Genomic DNA, 24,048 nt, shown 5'->3' on the forward strand with positions numbered 1-24,048 from the left:
TTAAGAAAAACAAGTCAATATGTAAACAGTAAAAGTGAGTTTACCAATTTTTCCTTTTGCCTTCCCAGAAACTCTTTTTTTCTGTCACTGTGACTTGATTACTAATTCTAATCTAGAAACTAATTCTGGCAAATAATTCTAATCTAGCATTCTAGATTAGAATTAGTGATCATCTTGACAAATAGATAATCACAAGTATTTGCCATTATTTTTCTCATTACCCGGGAAGTATACTCATACCACATAGTGGATAGGCCCACTAGAACACAAATCCAATCAGGTATAAAAAATGTACTTTGGGCCCAGTGCGGTGGCTCACACCTGTAATCCCAGCACTTTGGGAGGCCAAGTTGGGAGGATTGCTTGAGCACAGGAGTTCAAGATTAGCCTAGGCAATACAGTGAGGCTTCATCTTTACCAAAAAATTTAAAAAATTTCCTGGGTGTGGTGGCATGTGCCTGTGGTCCCAGCTACTCAGGAGGCTAAGGCAGGAGGATCGCTTGAGCTTGAGAGATTGAGACTGCAGTGAACTGTAGTGGCACCACTGCACTCCAGTCTGGGTGACAGAGTAAGACATTGCCTCAAACAAAACAAAACAAAACAAAAGGTACTTAGCAAACTGGTTTCACTATGAAACAAGATGGCTTAGTCACATAAGAAGTTACTGCCACCTGAATATTTCCAATAAAAATCTTCTCATAATTTTTAATTCATCAAATTCAGTGTTCCCTCTTTCATTTTGTTTTGTTATTATTGTTTTGGATTTTGGTGCTCCTTTTGTTAGAGCCCTCAATATTTTCTGGGTGGTGCTGTGACTGGATTGACTTTATCATTGGCACTAAGTGTAGTATTGTCTATCACCTAAAATACTTACAAATGGTCTCAAACACACCAGTTCCTGCCTAATAGAACATGCCTCATTTGAGGAACTGGAAGATTGTCTAATACTAGAGAAAGTCCCATGACACAGGCAATAAGGAATTACTAAATTCAAATCAAAGCTTCAATAGCAACTCAATGGGTTCATCACTTGCTCTTTAGCAACACAAAATAAATTAAGGCATAATTAAATGTTGCTAAGGGAGATTTACTCCTAAATTATCAAGACGTGCAACTCCAGAATCTCCCTAATATCAGAGGCCCATGTTAGGAAACTGTATAGAAACACAGACTTGAAGGTACCCAACCAGTATCAGTTCTAAAATCTCATTGCTACTACCTAAGACAAATTACCTTTTTCCTTATAGGTACAACTTAATTTGGTTAAATCAGGCTAAAGCGAAGGACTTAACACTCCTTGATCAAGGGAAGAGTTTTCTTGCTTTCTCTTTCTCCTGCTAGATGTGACCAGGTATGCACATGTATACTTGACACTTGAAGGGAACTGACCTTAAGGTGAAACCTTTGACAAGAAGAGCAGAAGAGGGAAGGAAAGAGCATGGGTCCGTGTTGGCATCACTGAGCTTCTGAATCAACCAGCTCCAGATTTGTTCAGCTAGCTAAGTGTGCCACTCAACACTCTGTTTAGCTATTCAAGGTGCAACTTAAAAGTCCTGAGTTTAGTCCTAAAATTTCAGTTTTGTGAAATAACAAATTTCCTTACGTTTAAGTCAGTTTGATAAGTTGTTATGATTGTGATGATTGTTGTTGTTGTTACTTGCCACAGAAAGCATCAAAAGTGCCACAGGAACTTATTAGTTCCCGACCCATGTAACTAAGGGCCCCCACCAAGAATGTGTGCATCATTGTGGGGGTAAATCCTACCAGTTTTTTCCTCATTCCACTCAACCCAATTCTTGATAAGGGGCTATCTATGCTTTGGGTTAGCTTTACTCTAGCTCTTTTTTGCCTCATTTTCTCTAGCTCCCAGAAATCTATTCTCTATCTAAATATACCTTTCCTTTAAGTAGAATTGAAGCTAAAGTCAAATCAACCTAATACTTGCAAAATATTATGGAGCCCGTCTCAGGGTGGCCTGAAGGAGGACTGTCAGATCCTTCAGTAGGAAAAGTATACTCTAGACTTGTTTTCTGGAGTCAGCATGATTCTGAGAAGAGACCTGTGGAATTTTTCAGTGTCGGCACTGCCTCTGAATATCTGTACCCTCATCTCAGGCCCTATTATCCTTGCAGAAATTCTTAGTCCGTATATTACCTTGTGTCTTGTCAGTGAGTTGGGTGGGGCTGGGTTTTGGGTCAGAGACATCTAAATGGCTGAAATAATTCTACTGGGAGTTTGCTGAGGTTACTGTTTTTGATCAAATTGAAAGATTTTCCTGCCAATATTTCTTTTCTTTCTTTCTTTCTTTCCTTCTTTCTTTCTTCCTTCCTTTCTTTCTTTCTTTCTTTTCTTTTCTTTTTCTTTTTTTGACATCTCACTCGTCACCCAGGCTGGAGGGCAGTGGTACAGTCACAGCTCACTGCAGCCTTGACCCCCTGGGCCCAAGTGATCCTCCTGCCTCAGTCTCCTGAGTAGGTGGGACTACAAGTATGCATCACCATGCCTGGCTAATTTTTTAATTTTTTTGTAGACTGGGTCTTGCTGTGTTGCCCAGGCTGATCTTGAACTCCTGGGCTCAAGCAATCCTTCCATCTTGGCTTCCCAAAGTGCTGAGATTATAGGTGTGAGCCACTGTGCCTGGCTTTCCAGTCAATATTTCTTCAAATACTTTTTTCTACTTCATTCTGTTTCTCCTCTCTTTCTGGGGCTCTAAATATACATATGTTAGACTGCTTGATATTATCCCACAGGATTTTTAGGCCCTATTCTTCTTTTTATTCTAATCTTTTTTCTCTCTGATTAAATAATGTCCATTGACTTGTCTTCAAGTTCACTGATGATTTCTTATTTATTTATTTTTTTTTTTTATTTTTTTTTTTTGAGACAGAGTCTTGCTCTGTCACCCAGGTTGGAGTGCAGTGGCGTGATCTCGGCACACTGCAACTTCTGCCTACCTGGCTCAAGCAATTCTCCTGCCTTGGCCTCCTGAGTAGCTGGGATTACAGGTGCCCACCACCATGCCAAGCCAATTTTTGTATTTTTAGTAGAGACGGGGTTTCACCATGTTGGCCAGGCTGGTCTTGAACTCCTGACCTCAAGTGATCTGCCCACCTCAGCCTCCCAAAGTGCTGGAATTACAGGCGTGAGCCACCGCATCCAGCCTCACTGATTTTTTAGGTTGTGTTCATTATGCTGTTAATTCCAAACTAGTGCATTTTCAATGTCAGATCTTGTATCTTTCAGTTTCAGGATTTCCATTCGGTTCTTCTTTAAAGTTTCTATAGCTATCTTAAAATTTTCCATCTCTTCACCTACTACAGATATATTTTCCTATAGACTCTTTAACTTATTTATTATAGTTATTAAGTCTTTTGTAATTCTAACATCTGGGTCATTTGTGAGTCTGTGTTTATCACCTGTTGTTTCTCTTCACTGTAGGTTACATGTTCCTGATTCTTTGCACAATTAGTAATTTTAAAAAATTGTATGCTGAGCATTTTGGATGATATTAAAAAGATTTTGGAGTCTGCTATCTTCCTTAGAAGAAATTTGACATTTGTTCTAGCAAGCAGTTAAATTACTAGCATAGTTTCTTGATCCTATGGAGCAATGCCATTCAATAGAACTTCCATGATGATAGAAATATTCTGTAGTCTGTGCAGTCCAGTATCATAGCCATTAACCACATGTGTCTGTGAACATTTGAAATGTGGCTAGTGTGACTGAGGAACTACATTTTAAATTTTACTTAGTTTTAATTAAATTTGAAATGCCATGTGTGCCTAGAGGTTACTATATTGCATAATGCAGCTATGAAGAGTTGGTTTTAGGCTTTGTCAGGGCAGGCCTATTTTGGTTTTGCCTTTATTCCTAGGACATAGGCTTTAGTTCTGGGGAGTAATCATTACTCCTTCTGTAGTCTCAGTAGAAAACTTTAGGTGTTCTCCAGAGCCCTCTAACTTGGTGAGAACTAAACCCTAAGCACCATCTGCTCAACACAAGACAACACCTTTTTAGCCTTCCAGCTGTTATTTTTCCCTCGGCTCCTTGAACCTCATCCGGATGCACAGTTTAGGAGTCAGAGAATTTGTACACAGATTTGGGAGCTCCCCATCTGAGACGCCCTCCTTTGTGAGATTCCCTCCTTCCCAATCTCCTGCTACTGTGGAAGCCCCAAATTCTAACCTCTAACTTTTTAGCTCAGTACAACTGCCACTTTCTGCTGAGCTCTACCTCTGTCCACTGCAGGAAATGGATAGCACTGCCAAAGGAAAACCTGATAAATGTGTATCTCACCATATGTGATTTCCTTTTTTCAGGGGTCATGTCTTCAGTTTTTGTCTGCAGAACCAAACCACGTTGGCCAGTTTCAAGGACCTTCAAACAGGTTTTGTTGTTATCATTGTGTTTTGGGTCCAGAATTTACCATTGTCTTTGGCAGAAGGGTTAGTTAGATATAATTTACTTGGCCATTACTAGAAGTTGAAACTTATCTGAATGGCCAAAATTAGGCACTGAAATACTGAGTTTGTTGGGAAAACTTGGCTACACTCTCCTACCATACACTGCCATGTCTATTTGCATCAGAAGGGGCTCAGTATTTGCTGAACAAATCCTGAAAGCTGAAAACTTTCTCGAAGGAGTCATACTTTGAAACATTATCATTTATTCATAATTTAGAATGGAGAATCCTTTCCTGAAAGTGGGTTTTAATATGGGTTAATGAGAAAGAACAGGAACTTCTTGGGTATATCTGTCTTCTTCTCACAAGTGGCAGAAAATCTGCCTTAAGTGAAAAGATAATTTATCAACCAGCTTAGGTTAAAATTCCATGGTAAGACTGGCCCCAGGCATAGCTGGATTTAGGGCTCATATATAGTGTTATTAGAACACAGCTTTTTTGCTTTTTTGTTCTCAGCTTTCAGATCTGCCAATTGCGTTGTTACAATTAATCCCAGCTTTCTGTGGCCACAAGAGGATGGTGGCAGCTTCAGCCACACACCTTCTCTGGTGTACATTATAGAGGGAAAAGTGAGACCCTCTTTCCTGGAAGTACCTGGAAATACCTCACTGCCTCTCATAGGTTCCACCTGGGTCATGTTCCCATCCCTGAATTGGTCATGTGGTCATGAAATAGGATAAAATGATTGGCCCAGGTGTGACTCACATGCTCCAGCCCACAGTCCAAGAAGTGTCATTTCATCAGATCCCCAAGGACTGAGAGGAGAGTGGGAGAATTTCTCCTGATAAATATCTTGGTTCTCTGTTAGAGATATCCTGGGGCAGAAACAACAGAAGCTCACTAAAATGGGTACTGGAGGAGAATGGAACAAAGATGCATAGTGGGGGTTAAAAGCTTACACATTGGAGAGGCAGAGAACCTAAAAGAGAAATGCTGACTCTTTCCATTTTGCCCCTTGGCTCCAGGCTGCTGGAAGCAGGTGCTGTGCGATATCACTGCTTCATGGTTAGCATGCTTGGGGACCTGCAATGAGTGAAATCCATGAAATTTACACACTGCAGCGGTATCTTTAAAAGGTATCAGGTGGAGAATAGCTTTTAATGTGGAATCCAGGCCTCCAATTAGAGGCTTATTCCACTTGCTAAATTTGATTTGGGTTCAATGCCCACTGACCTCTCGTCCCCAGAGCATTTCAACACCGTAATGAATACGCAGGAACAAATCCTCCTTTCCCCTGCCCTTTCTAATGGTACATAATCTCTATACCATTAGAAATCTGAATTATTTTTCCAGATAAAATTGCCAGGCCCTCCTCTCAATCCTTTCCATTAGTGAGGAAGCAATCCAAGGAAAAAAGAAGCCAGTGCCAAGTGCAGCCATGCCCTGAATGTGCACTCGGCTTAGGCAGCATCTGACCAGCATCCCCCACGGCTCCAAACCAACTAACAGCTCTTAGGATAGGGAGAATTGCCTTTTCTCTCTCCTTCCAGAACACCAGAGAAAACATAGAGTACCCTAGAGACCAGTGGAAAATACCTCGGGAATCCCTAATTCACTCAATCCTCATTGGTTGCTCCTAAGCAACTTCTAATTTGAAGTTTTCAGTAGCCTAAAGAAGGACTTCCCCTCATAACTAGGAGGACTCTCCCCGATTTTTAAACAATGTCTGCACTGTTTAGGGACTAACATTTTTCTCCAATAAACAGGCTTCACTTTTGCCACAAAAAATAAGCATGGGTGTGCAAAATTTAAGTATTCCCACCAAGTTTTCTACCTTAGATAGTCTCTAGCTGACCAGTGACTAACTGGGGAGTCGCTGCTCACAGGATCTCAGGCTTTTTCTGTCACTACGAATAAATAATAATAAAACAGAAATACATTTTTAGCCAATTTCAAAATGCAACAGGGCAGGTGTCTCCTGGAATGAAGAATTCCTGCAGCTCCCTTCATACTGGTATTCCGCATGTGATAAACCTCTAGTCCCTTCAGGAAATTATTCTGATCCTTGCTTGTTTCATGAAACAACCAGCTCCCTTCCGTGAGTTTCACCTTCCTGAGGAGCTGGTCTCTGGAAGGGCAAACTGTTCTGCATCCTGCACTGAGGACCTTCGGGTAGGTTCCCACTCCCACTACCCACCCGGCTTCTTCACTTTCTCTGCCCTCCTACTGCCCTGAGGACACCTGCTACTCACTGCATTCCCAGCTTTGTTTGTTTCCCCCATAAGATTACTGGCCAGGTGCTGTAATCTTTGGTTTGCTGGGCAATTGCCTCCGTGCAGTTGCTGTGACCTGCACTCTTGAAGAAGCAGGCTTCTTCATTATTCATGATGGCCTGGAGGTCCAGTTACCAGCAGCGTCCACCGCAGAGGCCAGACTGAAACTTGTTTAGCCAGTTTCCTTCTTTCCCTGGGCTGTTCCAAAACTGACACACATAGACTAACAAAAACTCTGAGAGTTTCTGTGTTCCCAGGAATTAATCCCACCAGAACAAGCCTCGGTCTGTTGCTAAACTCTGATTCTCATTTCCTCCCCACCTCCCTTTGCTACAAAGCTATGGACCATCAAGTTTTAATGCAGTGTTGAGCTGTGGATTAAAACAGCATGTTATCTTCCGAATGTCAGACAACATATGACAATAAAGTAGGCATAAAATATCAGGAAAACAAATGTGCCCCTGCGTCTGCACTGAATGCAAACGCACAAATGGCTGAACTTTAAAAGCTTCCATGTTCCTAAGAAGTCTTAGAGCATTAGAATTGATGATGGTGATTAGGTTGCTTTTCAGAGCAGCAAAATCTGTATGACTGAATCCTCATGGGTTTAGCCATTCTCAGCCCAAGCATATTAACTTGGCCCGCTGTGAGTCTGCTTGTGTATACACACACGCAGTATTTAACCATGAGCGCAGTGGGCCCCAAATTAAAACCATATTTTGTTAGCATCACATGTTCCAGCCTTGACAGTATTTATCAAAGGGAAAGCTGCTGGATTTATTGAAAGAAATGAACTTTGCCAGGGTCTGGCAGACTCGACCCCAGTAGGGAGTTGTTATTTTTACCCTCTGTGCCCAGCAGTGCTGTTGCTGTTGGCTCAAGGCTGTTTGCTCACTTCGGGCACAGTTTGCTACGTACGGATCCCTCTCCGCTGGTCCAGTGTGCCTGCCTCCCAGCAGCCTGCACCTCATGGAATGTCATCAGCTCCACCTCCATGTATTCTTCAACACCTTGTTTATGTTCCCTTCTTTTCTGTGAAGTCTTTGCTACCTAAACCCAAGGTCATTTCTTCTTCCTCTGATCTCGCCAGCCTGGGTCCGAGAACAGCTAGCAGAAATGCAGATTCTCAGGCTCCGCCCCAGACATCCTAAATCTGCATGTTAGCAAGATCCGTGGGGGCATTCAAAGGCACATGGAAGTGTGAGAGGTGCTGCTCTGCCTCCACTTACCATCTCTACTAGCGTCTCTCAGTGGGAGTCCTGCCACCCCAACAGGGGCATTGGAAACGTAGAGGGGATGTTTTTAACTGTCACAATGTTGAGTGCTGGCGGGGAGGACTACTAGCATCCATCAGTGGGGTCGATGCTGGACAGCCTGCGATGTACGGCACAGCCTCGTATAGGGAAGAATTTGTTCATATGTCACACAACTTTCTAAAGAGCTGCCCAGGCAGTCTGGTGGGTGAAAAATCTATTTTTAATTATTTGAGCCTGGAACCTAATTCCTGTTTACACACAGAGTTTTTTGTTTGTTTGTTTGTTTTTGAGACGGAGTCTGCTCTGTCGCCCAGGCTGGAGTGCAGTGGCATGATTTGGCTCACTGCAACCTCCACCTCCCCAGTTCAAACAATTCGCCTGCCTCAACCTCCCCAGTAGCTGGGATCACAGGCGCCCGCCACCACACCCAGCTAAATTTTATATTTTTAGTAGAGATGGAGTTTCATCATGTTGGTCACCAGGCTGGTCTCAAACTCCTGACCTTAAGTGATCCGCCCGTCTCGGCCTCCCAAAGTGCTGGAATTACAGGCGTGAGCCACCACACCCAGCCCCCTTTTTATACCCAAAGTATTGTTTGCACAGTTTTAATACACACCACATTTCCAGGAACTCAACTTTTGTGAAAATTCAGGGAAAAGCGTTCTTTGCTTTGTTCAGAACTTTACCTTAAGTCACTGCTTTGGAAACACACATTATCCACAGTCACGCTGCTCCCAGTGCAATCTCCGGGACAATATATCTCTATTAGTTTGCATTTGTAGCTATCCCAATCATAGCAGTTTTGTATCTGAGTACTTCATTGTGGTTTTTGGTGTAAATGTGCCTGAATATCTATATGCTGAAACACTTTTTTTTTTTTTTTTTTTTTTGAGACAGAGTCTTGCTCTTGTTGCCCAGACTGGAACGCAACGTTGTGATCTCGGCTCACTGCAACCTCTGCCTCCCGGGTTCAAGTGATTCTCCTGCCTCAGCCTCCTGAGTAGCTGGGATTACAGGGATGTGCCACCACACCTGGCTAATTTTGTATTTTTAGTAGAGATGGGGCTTCTCCGTGTTGGTCAGGCTGGTCTCGAACTCCCGACCTCAGACGTTTTTGGTATAAGTTGCTTTTATTTTATTTCTTCTTTATATCAGAGTTAAGGAATTTATTACACTGATTTTGAGTGAGTTATATCGTTCATGTGTAAGTTAACTATATTATTCATGAATTCCAGTTCAGAAAAATTAAAAGACCATTTGAAATTATTTGTTATAAAAAGGGTTTTGAGCCAGGTGCAGTGTTTCACGCCTGTAATCCCAGTACTTGGGGAGGCTCAGGTGGGTGGATCACCTGAGGTCAGGAGTTCGAGACCAGCCTGACCAACATGGTGAAATCCTGTCCCTATTAAAAATAAAAAAATTAGCCTGATGTGGTGGCAGGCACCTGTAATCCCAGCTACTCAGGAGGCTGAGGCTGGAGAATTGCTTGAACCTGGGAGGCAGAGGTTGCAGTGAGCTGAGATTGTGCCATTGCACTCCAGCCTGGGGGACAGAGCGAGACTCTGTCTCAAAAAATAATAATAATAAAAATAAAAAGGGTTTCATAGGTTGGGAAAGTTGCTTGTGTGTATATCCTTCAAATGGCTCTTGTTACATATTGTCTTGTAATCTTGAATATATTTTTAAGAGACCATGAATCATCTGCCTACTAGATTATAAGTATCCTTACGGGCTGGGAGCAGTGGCTCATGCCTGTAATCTCAGCACTTTGGGAGACTGAGGCGGGTGGATCATTTGAGCCCAGGAATTTGAGACAAGCCTGGGCAACATAGCAAGACCCTGCCTCTAACACACACACGCATACACACACACACACACGTATCCTTAGGGTGGAACTGCGTTTTATAAACTTGGTATTCTACTCACCACTTAGTTCAGTGTAATGCACATTATCTTAGTCTGTTTGGACCACTATAGCAAAATACCACTGACTGAGCGGCATAAACAACAAACATTTATTTCTCACCATTCTGGAAGCTGAGAAGCCTAAGGGGGTGCCAGTAGATTCATTGTCTGGTGAGGGCCCTCTTCCTCGTTTGCAGATAGCTGCCTTCTTGCAGGGCCCTCACATGGCAGAGAGAGGGAGCTCTGGTCTCTTCTTCTTATAAGGGCATGAATCCCATCATATGGCCCCCACCTCTCATGACCTAATCTAAACCTAAGTGCCTCCCAAAGGCCCCAACTGCAAATATTATCATATTGGGAATTAGGACTTCAACATGTAAATTCTGGGGGAGGGCACAAACATTTAGTCCGTAGCATACATATCGAGCAATAAGAAATTGATCACATGACTATGTGAATACCACTCCATCCTCTCCTCAAATGCTCTTGATAAGTTTCTACTATGTGCACTGACAGGCTGGTGACAAAGGTCTTTAAGAGTTTGGTACTTTGTTACTCATGGGCCAGGCACAAAGCTCAACACATAAAGAATTTTGATATGGAGGCTGGAAGTAGTCCACAGGGGAAACAGAAACAAAATTCTGTGGGGTTGTAGAGAAGGAAACAATTCCAACACAGACGAGTGTGGAGTGGCAAATGCATTCATGAGTTCCTTTCCTTATATTTGTTTTTATTTATTGGATTGCCCAGTATCTTCTTTGCCCCATTGAATGTACGCTTCTTGAGAACCAGTCTCAAGTCCTCAAATTTCTTCATATTGCTGCCAAGCTCCAGTTTGTGTCAAGCAAAATCCCTTCTGTTTCTTGGAACAAATTCCATAAGCACAGTCTTTTCAACTGTATATAATAATATGATTGTGTGTGTATGTGTGTGTGTGTAGGCTAAATTGGTCTAGTAGTCAGGGGATCTGTATTTTATAGTATTTTATTTTATTTATTTATTTATTTTTTTGAGATGGTCTTGCTCTGTTGCCCAGGCTAGAGTACAGTGATACAAACATGGCTCAGTGCAGCCTCAACGTGCTGGGCTCAAGCAATCTTCCCACCTCAGCCTCCCAAGTAGCTGAGACTACAGGTGTGCACCACCACGCCTGGCTTTTTTTTTTTTTTTTAAAGTTGGGGGTCTTGCCATGTTGCTCAGGCTGGTCTCGAACTCCTAGGCTCGAGTGATCCTCCACCATGCCCGGCCTGGATTTTAATCTGCTATTAATTTGATGAGATCATTTCACCACACTGCACCTCATTTTCTTCATCAGCAGAATAGAGAGGATGGGCTAGAGTCATGGTTCCCAAACTTGTCTGTTTTGGAGGATATTTTAAAAAAATACATAGTTCACTGGGCTCTGCTCCAAACTTGTTGAAACAATCTTTGGGAATGGAGCCCAGGTAACTAGATTTTAAAGTATATCAGGTCATTCTGATAGGTGGCCAATTTGCTTTTCAAACTTCAGTGTGCCTACAAATCACCTGGGGAATCTGGTTAGGATGCAGATTTTGATTTGTCAGGTCTGAGTAGGATCTGAGAGTCTGCACTTTAACAGCTCTCAGATGATGCCGATGCTGTTGATCCATGAACCACACTTTGAGTAGCCAGGAATAAAGCATTTTTAAGTCTTTTAGCTGAATATTCACCTGCATCAACTGCTAGTGAGTAATGTTATACAAGATAACCCTTAAAATTGTCCATGTTTAGTATAAAATGACCTAGCTAAGTTAAGTTGTCATGATAGAGTATGGAATCATTATTTATTTATTTTAGAGATGGGGTCTCACTATGTTGCCCAGACTGGTCTCAAACTTTTGGGCTGAAGTGATCCTCCTGCCTCAGGCTCCCAAAGTGTTGGGATTACAGATGTGAGCCACCACACCCAGCCCATTTTCTTCATTTACAAATTGTAAGTGATATTTGCACAACCATAAAAAAGAATGAAATTATGTCCTTTACAGCAACACAGATACAGCTGGAGTCCATCATCCTAAGCAAATGAATGCAGGAATAGAAAACCAAATACCGATGTCCTCACTTGTAAGTGGGAGCTAAACGTTGGGTACTCATGGATACAAAGATGCCAACAATAGACACTGAGGACTACTCGTGGGAGATGGAAGGGAGGCCGCAAGGGTTGAAAAACTAACCATTGGGTACTATGCTCACTACCTGGGTGATGGGATCAATCATACCCTAAACCTCAGCATCACATAATATACCCATGTCTGTTACTCAAATGCCAGAGGTTCAGTCTAGGTCCTGCTGCTTGCCACACAAAAAGCCAATCGCTGAGACAAAGAGTATTGCCAGGGAAGAAGGCTTTAATTGGGTGCTACAGCCCAGGAGATGGGAGATCAGTCTCAAATCCATTTCCCCAACTGACTAAAATGAAGAGTTTATATAGCAGGGAAGAAATGAAGCCATGTGTGGGAAAATAGGAATTCAAGAGGGGTAAGGAAGAGGAGTTGGTCAACAAGAAGCAGGTGGCCAGTTAGGCAGTCTTGATAGGTGAGGGGCTCTGGTGTCTCACTGTCCAGGTGCTATGATCTGGTAAGTTTTAGTTCCTTGCCACTATCTGGGAGGGTTGATGGTTGGTTTCCTGAGAAAGAAAGTCAGATAAGACAAATGTAACTTTCTCAAGTTTTAAGACTGGGAGGATCAATTTCTATGTTTATTCAAAGAAAGCAGAAACATCAGTTCTATGGGACAATTGGGCTGGTTTTAGTCCTCCGCCCCTCTTTCTATTTATCAGTCCTTGATATGGTTTGGCTGTGTCCCCACCTCTCATCTTGAATTCCCACATGTTGTAGGAGGGACCCAGTGGGATATAACTGAATCATGGGGGCAAGTCTTTCCCATGCTGCTCTCATGATAGTGAATAAGCCTCACAAGATCTGATGGGTATATAAAGAGGAGTTCCCCTGCATAAGTTCTCTTTCTTTGCCTGCTGCCATCCATGTAAGACATGACTTGCTCCTCCTTGCCTTCTGCCATGATCATGAGGCCTCCCCAACCATGTGGAACTGTAAGTCCATTAAGCCTCTTTCTTTTGTAAATTGCTCAGTCTCGGGTATGTTTTATCTGCAGTGTGAGAACAGACTAATACAGTAAATTGGTACCAATAGAGTGGGGAGCTGTTGAAAAGATACCCAAAAATATAGAAGCAACTTTGGAAAAATATGGAAGCAACTTTGGCAGAGGTTGGCACAGTATGGAGAAGAAGACAGGAAAATATAGGAAAGTTTGAAATTCCCTAGAGACTTGTTGAATGGCTTTTTCTAAAATGCTGATGATGTGGACAGGAAATCCAGGCTGAGGCGGTCTCAGATGGAGATGAGGAACTTGTTGGGAATTGGAGCAAAGGTAACTCTTGCTATATTTTAGTAAAGAGACTGGTGGCATCTTGCCCCTGCCCTAGAGATTTGTGGAACTTTAAACTTGAGAGAGATGATTTAGGGTACCTGGTGGAAGAAATTTCTAAGCAGCAAAGCTTTCAAGAGGTGACTTGGGTACCGTTAAAGGCATTCAGTTTTATAAGGGAAGCAGAGCATAAAAGTTTGGAAAATTTGCAGCCTAACAATGCAATAGAAAAGATAATTCCATTTTGTGAGAAGAAATTCAAGCCAGCTGCAGAAATTTGCATAAGTAACAAGGAGCCGAATGTTAATCCCCAAGGCAATGGGGAAAATGTCTCCAGGGCATGTTAGAGACCTTTGCAGCAGCCTCTCCCATCACAGGCCTGGAGGTTTATGAGGAAAAAATGGTTTCATGGGCTGGGCCCAGGGTCCTTCTGCTATGTGCATTCTAGGGACTTGGTGCCTGTGTCCCAGCTACTCCAGCCATGACTAAAAGGGGCCAATGTACAGCTCAGGCCGTGGCTTCAGAGGGTGCAAGCCCCAAGCCTTGGCTACTTCCACGTGATATTGAGCCTGCAAGTACACAGAAGTCAAGAACAGAGGTTTGGGAACTTCTGCCTAGATTTCAGGAAATGTGTGGAAATGTCTGGGTTCCCAGGCAGTAGTTTGCTGCAGGGGTGGGGCCCTCATGGAGAACGTTTGCTAGGGCAGTATAGAAGGGAAATGTGGGGTCAGAGTCCCCACACAGAGTCCCTACTGCAGCAATGCCTAGTGGAGCTGTGAGAAGAGGGCCACCATCCTCCAGACCCCAGAATGGTAGCTCCACTGACAGTTTGCATCATGTGCTTGGAAAAGCTGCAGACACTCAATGCCAGCCCATGAAGGCAGCCAGGAGGGATGCTGTACCCTGCAAAGCCCTAGGGGTGGAGCTGCCCAAGACCATGGGAACCCACCACTTTCATCAGCATGACCTGGATGTGAGATGTGGAATCGAAGGAGATCATTTTGAAACTTTAAGCTTTAACTGCCCTCCTGGATTTCAGACTTGTATGGGGCCTGTAACCCCTTTGTTTTGGCCAATTTCTCCCATTTGGAATGGCTTTATTTACCCAATGCCTGCACCCTATTGTGTCTAGGAAGTAACTAACTTGCTTTTGATTTTACAGGCTCATAAGTGGAAGGGACTTGCCTTGTCTCGGATAAGACTTTGGACTGTGGACTTTTCAGTTAATGCTGAACTGAGTTAAGACTCTGGGGGACTGCTGGAAAGACATGATTGGTTTTGAAATGTGAGGACATGAGATTTGGGAGGGGCCAGGTGCAGAATGATATGGTTTGGCTGTGTACCCACCCAAATCTCATCTTGAATTCCCACATGTTGTGGAAGGGACCCTGTGGAAGGTAACTGAATCATGGGGGCAAGTCTTTCCCGTGCTGTTCTCATGATAGTGAATAAGCCTCATGAGATATCATGGTTTTATAAAGAGGAGTTCCCTTGCACAAACTCTCTTTGCCTGCTGCCATCCATGTAAGACATGACTTGCTCCTCCTTGCCTTCTGCCATGATTGTGAGGCCTTCCAGCCATGTGGAACTGTAAGTCTCTTAAACCTCTTTCTTTTGTAAATTTCCCAGTCTCAGGTATGTCTTTATCAGCAGCGTGAAAACAGACTAATACAGTTCTCCATCATGAGGAAACCAGTCATCAATCTTTTTGGCTGCTTCATGCTGAGGAGGGGCGTTGTGGGCAGCTCCATACCATGGGTGAACACTTGGCCACCCAGGAATCCAAGGTTAATCTAATACTATAATTTCTTCTGAAACACAGTCTTTCTCCCCTGCCAGTTCCCCTCCTCCACCAAAGACAAATCACTGCAGAGCCATCTTTTCTTGATATTACACAAACATTTTATTCAAAAGCAAAAAAAAAAAAAAATTTACCCCAATATAGTCTCAGGTATTTTGCTATAGCAGAACAGACAGACTCAGGCACTTTGCCTGCTCACCTCTTATCTTCAGGTGAGAGGCATCAGGCGTCTCCACCCCACAGTCCTGCTGACAGCACCCTAACATACTCACAGGCGGGAAGCAGGAACTTAGGGGTGGGTTCTAGGGAAGAGAGGTGTCATGATGAGAAACACTTGTGGGGCCTGAGCTGACCCAGGTGGCCGAGGGAGGAAGAGAGCGTCAGTCAGGAGAACCAATGTGGACATGAAGAGAGGAAGGTGGGATGAGCCCCTGGAAGGGAAGGGGCCACCACGATGCCAGGTTCACCTCTGCCATTGAATAGCTGCTCGGTGACTCCTCATAGTCTGCAAAGCAACCTCCTCATAATCTATAGCTCACCAAGTCAGACTACCAATTTAGGATGTAAACAAGGCTGTGTAATTTTATCTTTCTTCCCGCAATCTAGGCACTCAGTCTCCCCTGCAAACTTGTGCGTCTCGTGACAGCCACACTTAAGGACAGCAGCAGGAAGCTGGAGGATCATTCCCTCTAGCTGCTGTCCCAGCTGTATTTGCCTCTGGGCATAGTGACTATCTAAGATCTGGAACAACCTCTAAGAACAGGGGACAACCTTGACGTCTGAGAGAACATTGCAGCTGGGGAAAGCTTGCTCCAGCAACTTCCCTCTCACTGTGTTCTCTTTGACCTCTTCATCACTTTTCCTGAAAAGGGAGGGAGCTGAGGAAAGGCATACAAGTTGTTTGGGTTATTGAGGCCAGAGGAAAAGAGTTCCAGATTTAAACGATATCAATCCAGCTATAAACCACGCGATCCACTGAGTATCAACTGACATGAAGACAAAAAAGTGAATCCTCGCTTAAACTAATGTGAGGGGAATGAAAATTATTCTGCTCTTACAGGAGCACTGCCTGGCTGAGCAGGTGGTCTGGGCCAGCCACACAGAGTTTGGTAGAAGGACTCCTGTCCCTGTCAACTCACAGCAAATGGACTTGGCTTCTTTCTTAGGGCCCTCCAGGATACAGGCTCCCCGTTGTGCCTTGAGAATGAAGTCCATTTGCGCTGAAGAGGGAAGAGGGAATTTTACATTTGCTTACATTAGAAGGCACTGTAGCCAATGAGAGCCAAATAACCCAAGAATTTTGGCACTAGAAGGGACTTTAGGCTATTTAATTCACACTCGTCATTTTAGACAGAGAAACTGAGAAAGAAAGAAGAAAGAGATTTGTCCAAATTCACTGGTAAATTCTCAGAAAAGTTGAGTCTAGATTCTAGCAGACACTCAGACCCATCCTCCTCCCTTTCCCTGCCTCCATGGAAAACTTGGTGGTTTTCCTGGCTTGTTGTGGTTTTCTGAAAGCCTTTGGATTATCAGAGCTCGCATTCACCTAGGCTTATTTCCTCAACTCACCAGGTGGGGCTGAATGAGGCTCAAAGACCAGTGGGAAGAGAGTTCTTGCTGAAGGGTGCATGGTGGACTGAGAGAGAGGGACTATGAATTAGATTCATGACTTTACACTACCTACTTGAGAACTTCATTTTCAAATGTGCAAGGAGAAACAGACGCTCTTACTACACCCAACTAATCATTCGGCATGTGTCAGGTCCAGTGAGGAGGTGAACAGGTGCAAACAGAACTCTTGGGGCATGGTTGATTCTGCATCAGTAAGCCATGATCTCACCATAAAAAATATCAGTCACCTCCTGTGGTTGGACACAAGTAGAGACTGTAGGTCCCCACCCCGATTAGCTTGCTACCAAGTGGAGCTGTTGCAATAAATGCAAGTCTCAGCTCAGACCACATTTCATCAAATGCAGGGATCTTTGTTAGATACCAGATTATATTAATCTTTTAAAACCTTGCTAAGAGGAGAGATTTCTCTCTCTCTCTCTCTCTCTCCTCTTGCAACTTCCAGCTCCCCCAAACAAAAACAGCAGAAATACCCAGGCAAGAGGGGGTTGCTGTCCTAGGCTCTGTCCTTTAAAGGGTCTCTTTCTGCCCCTCCTATGCACCCTCTTTCCATAGGTGATGAGTCACAGGGCTCAGGGAATGTGTCTGCACCTGTGACTCATCACCAGTGGAAAGCCCATCCTATACCCCACCTAGACCACTCTTTGGTGCCCAGGATCCCAAGGGCCCTGAACTCACTTCAGGCCTCTTCAGGGGGTCTGAGTCCTGAGGATCATCTGTCTCTTGGCTGTCCTCATCCCTAGGCCACCAGGCAGCCATTTATAAAGAATGGACTATGCAGACTGGGGTGTCTTCAATATGGGATGAGGGATGGAGCTGGGAGCAGACACAGAACGGAGACACTGGGACAAGCAGATGGAACTGTGAGTCCAAGAATTCTATATCCAAACTTGATATTCTAAGTCTCTCTGAATATATATTTTTCAAGGCAAGAGGCTAGAGTATGTTCTATATTATGGTTTCTTGGCTGGATTTATAGCTTTTAGATGTTTAAACATATGCTATGTGGGTCTCCATTTGCACCCTTGCCCCAGCCTGAAAATGTTGGAGACAAGTTTTTGAAGCAAACACAAAGACTGGTTTCCTATGGTTACATGGTGGCGGGCAAGGGGAGAGTGGTCTTATCTTTGGAGATGTCACACCAGTGGGCTCTAGACTCCCAGCCCTACACAGATGGCATAATTATTGGGCTTGATCATTTTTATCCCTTATTCACACAAGACAATTAGTCCTATTAGATTACTACTAACCAAACAAAAAAAAATCTGCTGGTTTGCCAAATCAACAATTACTTTTAACACTTTTTGTGCAAATAAAGGAAACTCAGTTGTTGACACAGCCTAGAGTTCACTTGTTTGTGTTATCCACTAATTAATCAACCCTAAAGAGGAAAAGCAGATTAGGATTAATTGGTTTACACACATATTCCATTACTTATGCTACAGTATTTAAAAATAATGACCACAATGCCTGTAATCCCAGCACTTTGGGAGGCCAAGGTGGGCAGATCACTTGAGATTGGAAGTTCGAGACCAGCCTGACCAACATGGAGAAACCTCGTCTCTACTAAAAATACAAAATTGGCGGGGCGTGGTGGCACATGACTGTAATCCCAGGTACTCAGGATCCTGAGGCAGATGAATTGCTTGAACCCAGGAGGCAGCGGTTGTGACGAACTGAGATTGAACCATTGCACTCTAGCCTGGGCCAACAAAAGCAAAACTCCATCTCAAAAATAAATAAATAATAATAATAATAATAATAACCACAAATACAGCATAGCAGCCAGCCTGCCAGAGTCCCCCTTTTGTTTCTAAACTGGACACACCTACGTGGGGTGGTGGCTGTGGGCAGTAGCTCTCAGGATGAGGAATCTACAAGACTCCAGAAGCCCAGAACAAAGGCTCGTCTCCCCTGCAGAAAGGGCATGCCAGCCTCTAGGATGATGTGTATCACCGTTTCAGACAATCCTTCTTTAACGCAATAAACAACATCCCCCAGGCCTGTGCCCAGGTTTGGGGTTCTAAGATACTTACTGCACAATGTTTACGTAAAATCATTCTTCTTTTCTGTGCCGGTGCTCCATATTAAGCAACTTCCCTTTATCTGCACTTATGTTACAGGACTTAAGAATTTTCAGCTTATATCCACTTAGGGGCTTTCCATGGGCAAATTTGGCCATGACCCACCACATGCTGTTTTTCCAGCTCTTTGCTGTGTTTACTTTTCATGTAAACTTGGGTTATTCCGATAATTGTTTTCCAGTAAGTTGGAGAGTTATAGGAATGCAACATTGAGCCCAAAAGGCAAGATCAAAACTAAAATTTGTGACATTAAATATCCAAGAGTTCTATCCAAAATCTTCTAGAAAGTTAATGAGAACCCCAGGCAAATCAACTGGAAGAAAAATATTTACCATTTAGCACTAGACAGTTGCAGGTACAAATCTTAGTCTACAGAAATTCGGCCAGCTAATCAGTGGGTTCCATTCCCATTCACCCAGGACACACAATACCACATTCAAGAATTCCCTAATGAATATACAGTTCTTACTTTCTCTGTGACACACCTCCCCTGCTCCAAGTCCCCAGAGACTGGAGACAGGGAACTTCAAGTGGAGCACCACATATTCTCCTAAATCTCTTGTGTAAGTCAGAGCCCTTCCTTTACACACAAGGGCTTTAAAAACTCAAAAGCCAGGAAAATGGGCTTCTATATCTCTGTCCCCTGTTGACCATCCCTTCACTAAGACGATGAGGACAGACTAACCTTGCTCAAAAAAGCAAGAAGTACTTTGGGAGGCTGAGGCGGGGGGATCACCTGAAGTCAGGGATTCGAGACCAGCCTGGAGAACATGGCAAAACGCTGTCTCTACTAAAAATACAAACATTAGCTGGGTGTGGTGGCACATGCCTGTAATCCCAGCTACTTGGGAGGCTGAGGCAAGAGAATCACTTGAACCTGGGAGATGGAGGTTGCAGTGAGTGGAGATCGCGCCACTGCACTCCAGCCTGGGCAACAGAGTGAGAATCTGCCTCAAAATAAATAAATAAATAAATAAATAAATAAATAAATAAATAAATAAATAGTAAAATAAAATAAAATAAAAAACAAGAAGAGAAGTAGGTGAGAGGGTTAAGAAAGAAGTACAGGAGGAAGAAAACTATATAATACTTCAAAATTAATATCCAACCATAATACTAACAGAGTTTTGAATATATTTCCATATAGCCTGTTGATAAAAAAAATCTTTCTTTAAAATATAGATACGATTACAAGCCTCCAACAGTTTCACGTTCCCCACAAAGGAAGTATTAGAAAGATCCTCCTACATTTGGAAAATGAAGTGCTGGCACCACTGAGATATTTGTCTGGGAGACCTACTATTTGCATGGGCAGAGAAAACATTCACATGGAATATTCAACCACAAAAGCATCAGATCCTGGGAACAAAACTAACAATTTCCCAAACACTTCCAAAACATAGCTGACCTCTACTCCATCAAAAATTCTGATTTAATTTTAGGAGATTCTGCTCTATTTCTTAAATCAAATGTCCCTATCTCTCTTGCACTGTGAATGCTCTGAATCAACCAGTAAGACAAGAACAACATTAAAACCAAGAGTGAGGGCGGTTTCAGCATCACCTTGCTCTCCTCCAAGACTTCCCCTGGTTACCTTGCTCCTTTCTCCCTGCCAGACCTTGAGTTCTCTTTTCGAAAACATGGCTTGAGCACCTCCTTGAAGAAGTCTTCCTCATGTCTCTTATCTTGTTCTAATCATCCCATGGCTAGCGTAAGTAGCACAGATCCCATCTGCATTCCAGCTATATGTGTTCCTGTTGTTTCTTCCTGTCTTCTCTTTAGCCTATAAGCTCTATTGTACAAGGTCTACACACTCACATCCACTGTAGTACCCATAACCATGTTGCACAATATTCTGCATACAGAGGGAACTTAATAATTTTTGCAGTTTGACTTTTGGCTCTCTATTCTGGCTCCTGGGTAATCATTTATCAGCAAACAAATTAGTTATCAGTGAAACAGCCATGGTTTCCAGAGTTAATCATTTGTATTTCCACTGCTGGAAAAAACAACACATACCACTTTCCTTGCAGAGAGGCATGCGGTCAGAACGTCACTGGCAGATCTCGCCTGAGAGTTTTGGCACTTGTAACTCTGACCTGGAAAGGTGAATCAACTTTTATTTTGATTCATGTGTTTTTCCAGGTTCCTTTAGCCTAAACGCATAAAAGTCAGAGAATGTGATCACCATAATACTGGTAACAACAATGACAAAGATATACACATACAGTCACTGGCTGAACACCCACCAGCAAGATTGCTGGAAACCAAGCCTCACCGCACCTGCCGGAGCATCCAGGACCACCTACTCAGTGCAGGCTCAGCAGCCATGCCTACCTTTGTCCATCCCAGGTATGGCTCCCCCAGCTGCCAGGGCTACTTCTCTCTCTTCTAGAGGCTGCTGTTCCTGCTGGCACACAGCACCTGCCTCCCAGCTCTAAGCCTGTGGGGCAGCCAGGAGAGTCTTGCCTCTGGCCTCTGTTGGTCCCGTACTTCCAGGTGAGTGGCTTTGCACAGCAGCCCAGACCTGGGGAACTTTTCAAGGGAGAGGGCTTCTTTCCCTCCCTAACTCCCTTACCCTCACCCAACCCCACTCCATACTGGCCCTTTACCATCTCCAGTTGTTGCCTTGCCAGGTACTGGTGGAACACCTACATCTCTCCCTATCACAGGGCTTGGACACACAGGCGTTGGAGTCAGATAGGCTGTGTTTCAATTTTGAACCCCCTACACCAATTGCTTCTCTTTTCTGAACCTCAATTTTGTCATCCACAAAATGGAGATAGTATAATAATACCTGCCTTATGGTGGTGTTGTTAGAATTAAGCAGTAATGTCACTTGTAATGATAACAGCTGTACTGACCAAGGGACTTGTACGTGCTGGGTGCCATGCAGTGTTTTGTACCTCTTCTTGGAGCCCAGCATGGCATCTAGCCCAGAACAAGTAGTCAGCAGCTTCCTTCCCCCTCTTCTTCTTTCTTTTCTTCTCCCTCCTTCGTTCCCTAAATCAAATAGGACCTGGGGGTGCAGCATCTGGCCCCTTGTGGGGGCTTTTTCCTCTCTGCAGCATCTTCCCTTCTTCTACAGGCCATCTGAGAGAACCCAGAGCCCTACCCCCAGACTCTTCACCCACCAGAAACAGGAGCCTTTTCACTCTCCTGTCCAAGTCCCCCACCTAACGGGGTAAATCCATTTCTGTTTCCAGCCAGGTTTCCAAGCTCCATCCCCATGTTGGGGCTCTGCACCTGGTGTTCTGTTGCTCCAGGGAACACAGATGGCCAATAGCTAGAGATAAGGCCAGTTCTGTGTCCTCCTGGACCACAGAATGTGCCCCTGAGAGCCCTTTCCTTCTACTTCAGCACACAGGCAGGCCATTTGTGCCAGGAATGCTGCAAAACACTGACTGGACACAAATAATCAATGCTTAAGCATAATGGTCTCCAACGGAGCAAGAGAAGGTCAGGAACGAGCAGGGCATAGCCATCCCCCTATCCTGGGGGAGGCAGTGAAGAGGAAGGGCCCCTGGGGAAAGAGGGAGCTGCACCTCCCATCAGGGGAGGAGGTGAGTGGAACACCAAGAATTACTGGACTTCAGGGGCCATCCTGTTGTGGGCTAGCCTCTGAAGAACCTTTAGAAGATTTTGCCGCACTTGACCCTGGCTCTGGTGCACACGCCTCCATTGCCTCAGCAAGGCTGCTGAGCTCTCCCTCTCCCTCTGTTCCATTCTTGCTTACATAAGGCCCTGAACAGCATCTCTTTGTATTTATTCATATGCACCAAATCTCATCCACAACACACTTCAGTAGTCATAGACACTTTAAATCCTACTGTTAAAATCCATTTCCTTGCTTCTATGCCATTCCATTCCTTCCACTCTCCCCCAGTTGTTCTCAAAGGAAACCATGCATCAAACATTTGAGCCTCCCTCATCAATTCTTACTCCAAGCCTCCAGGGCCATGTGACTGTCTATAATCTAATTTCCTATGGGGTCAATATAAAATTCAAACACTTTATCAACAGACCACAGCAACTGTGGCCTCCACTTTCTACCTTCTTGTCCTGGGCAGGTCTAGGCCTGGTCACTTTCAGGACACTGAGACTCTTTCCTGCCGTCTACATCAAAAGAAGGGACCACCCGCAGCAGAAGCAAAGACTTTAAGAATGTGCCCTGATGGACAGTATTTACCTCCCTCTGGCCAGGAGGACAGGAACAGCAGAAACTCTCACTACCTAACAAGAGAAACAAAGTTGAATGTCTCCAGAAGTCATGAAGTCAGAGAAATCATACAAATAAACAGACACTAAGCTCTGGTGCAGTCTAAGTGATTTATGTTCACTGTATCTTTACAATAATCCTGGGGGTTAAGTACTGTTACTCTCCACTTCCAAAGTAGACAAGTAAATAGTAGACAAGTAAATGGAGGCTCACAATGGCTCTATAACTGTCCCATGGTCACACAGGCCAAAGCACAGAGGAAAATGATGGATGCATCCCTCCCCTTTTGCTTTAGGAAGGGTGGTCCCCAGGGCCTGGTCTGGAAGACACAAAAAAGATTAAAAAAAGATGGACTACTCAGCATAATAAAATGATGGAGGGTTGCCAAATTGGCCCTGGCACTTGAAGAAAGAGGATGGTTACTGAAGAGAGAAGGGGCTTTCCAGAGAAAAAGGAAGGTACTTAAAACAATCTGCTAGAAATTTGTAAGAGTTTGTCTAGTGTGACTTGGCATGTTTTTGTGCTGCATTAGGTGGAACTGTAATTTTCTTCTGCTACACCAAATCTTTAGTGAAAGTCAGCCAAATGTGCCAGCACTACCCACCATAACATTTGTGAACAGATGTAGTTGTTGCTTGGAGAACAAAAGGAGGGAGCAAAGTCCGGCACGGAGGAAGCAGTGTGGAGAGAGGACAGTGGCTTTGATGGGCAAACACTGGGCCCAAGACCACACTGGGCAACTGAGAATTGGGTCTGAGCAGGAATGGGAGGGAAAGGCAGGCTCTGCAAATGCGAAGGCCCTGGGGAATCTTTGAAAATCCTGAGAGGAAATGCGATTCCCCATGTAATTTCGGATGGAGGTTTGAGCCATTCGATGTGGATATTAAAGAAAGTGTGACTTCCAGAAGGCTGAAGGTTTGGAACCCTTTGTTACACCTCTTGCAATTCTATCAACAGCCCATGAGATAAAACTTATTTTCCCCTTTGTACAGATGAGAAAGCCCAAATCATTTAAGAGGTGGATGTAGCCTGGAACCAAAAGACAGGGCCGTGACAGACCGTGTCTGTCCA

General features: G+C 43.9%; 2 long non-coding RNA genes across 2 annotated transcripts in view; both read right to left on the minus strand.

Annotated features, from left to right (window-relative positions):
• The window catches only part of LOC105739564, a 42,845-nt gene extending 22,210 nt beyond the window's left edge, over positions 1 to 20,635 (minus strand). Inside the window, exon 1 of the long non-coding RNA XR_001115491.1 lies at positions 20,353 to 20,635. This is a non-coding gene — a long non-coding RNA (uncharacterized LOC105739564). The remainder of the gene's footprint in view (positions 1 to 20,352) is intronic.
• Positions 3,269 to 8,129, minus strand: LOC101178935. The gene is made up of 2 exons (XR_178038.3): positions 7,905 to 8,129; positions 3,269 to 5,485 (listed from the first exon to the last, which is right to left on the minus strand). It is a non-coding gene; the product is annotated as an uncharacterized LOC101178935 (long non-coding RNA).
• Positions 20,636 to 24,048: the final 3,413 nt, after the last annotated feature.

The sequence above is a fragment of the Nomascus leucogenys genome, chromosome 3, assembly GCF_006542625.1.
Source record: "Nomascus leucogenys isolate Asia chromosome 3, Asia_NLE_v1, whole genome shotgun sequence".
Lineage (NCBI taxonomy): Eukaryota > Metazoa > Chordata > Mammalia > Primates > Hylobatidae > Nomascus > Nomascus leucogenys.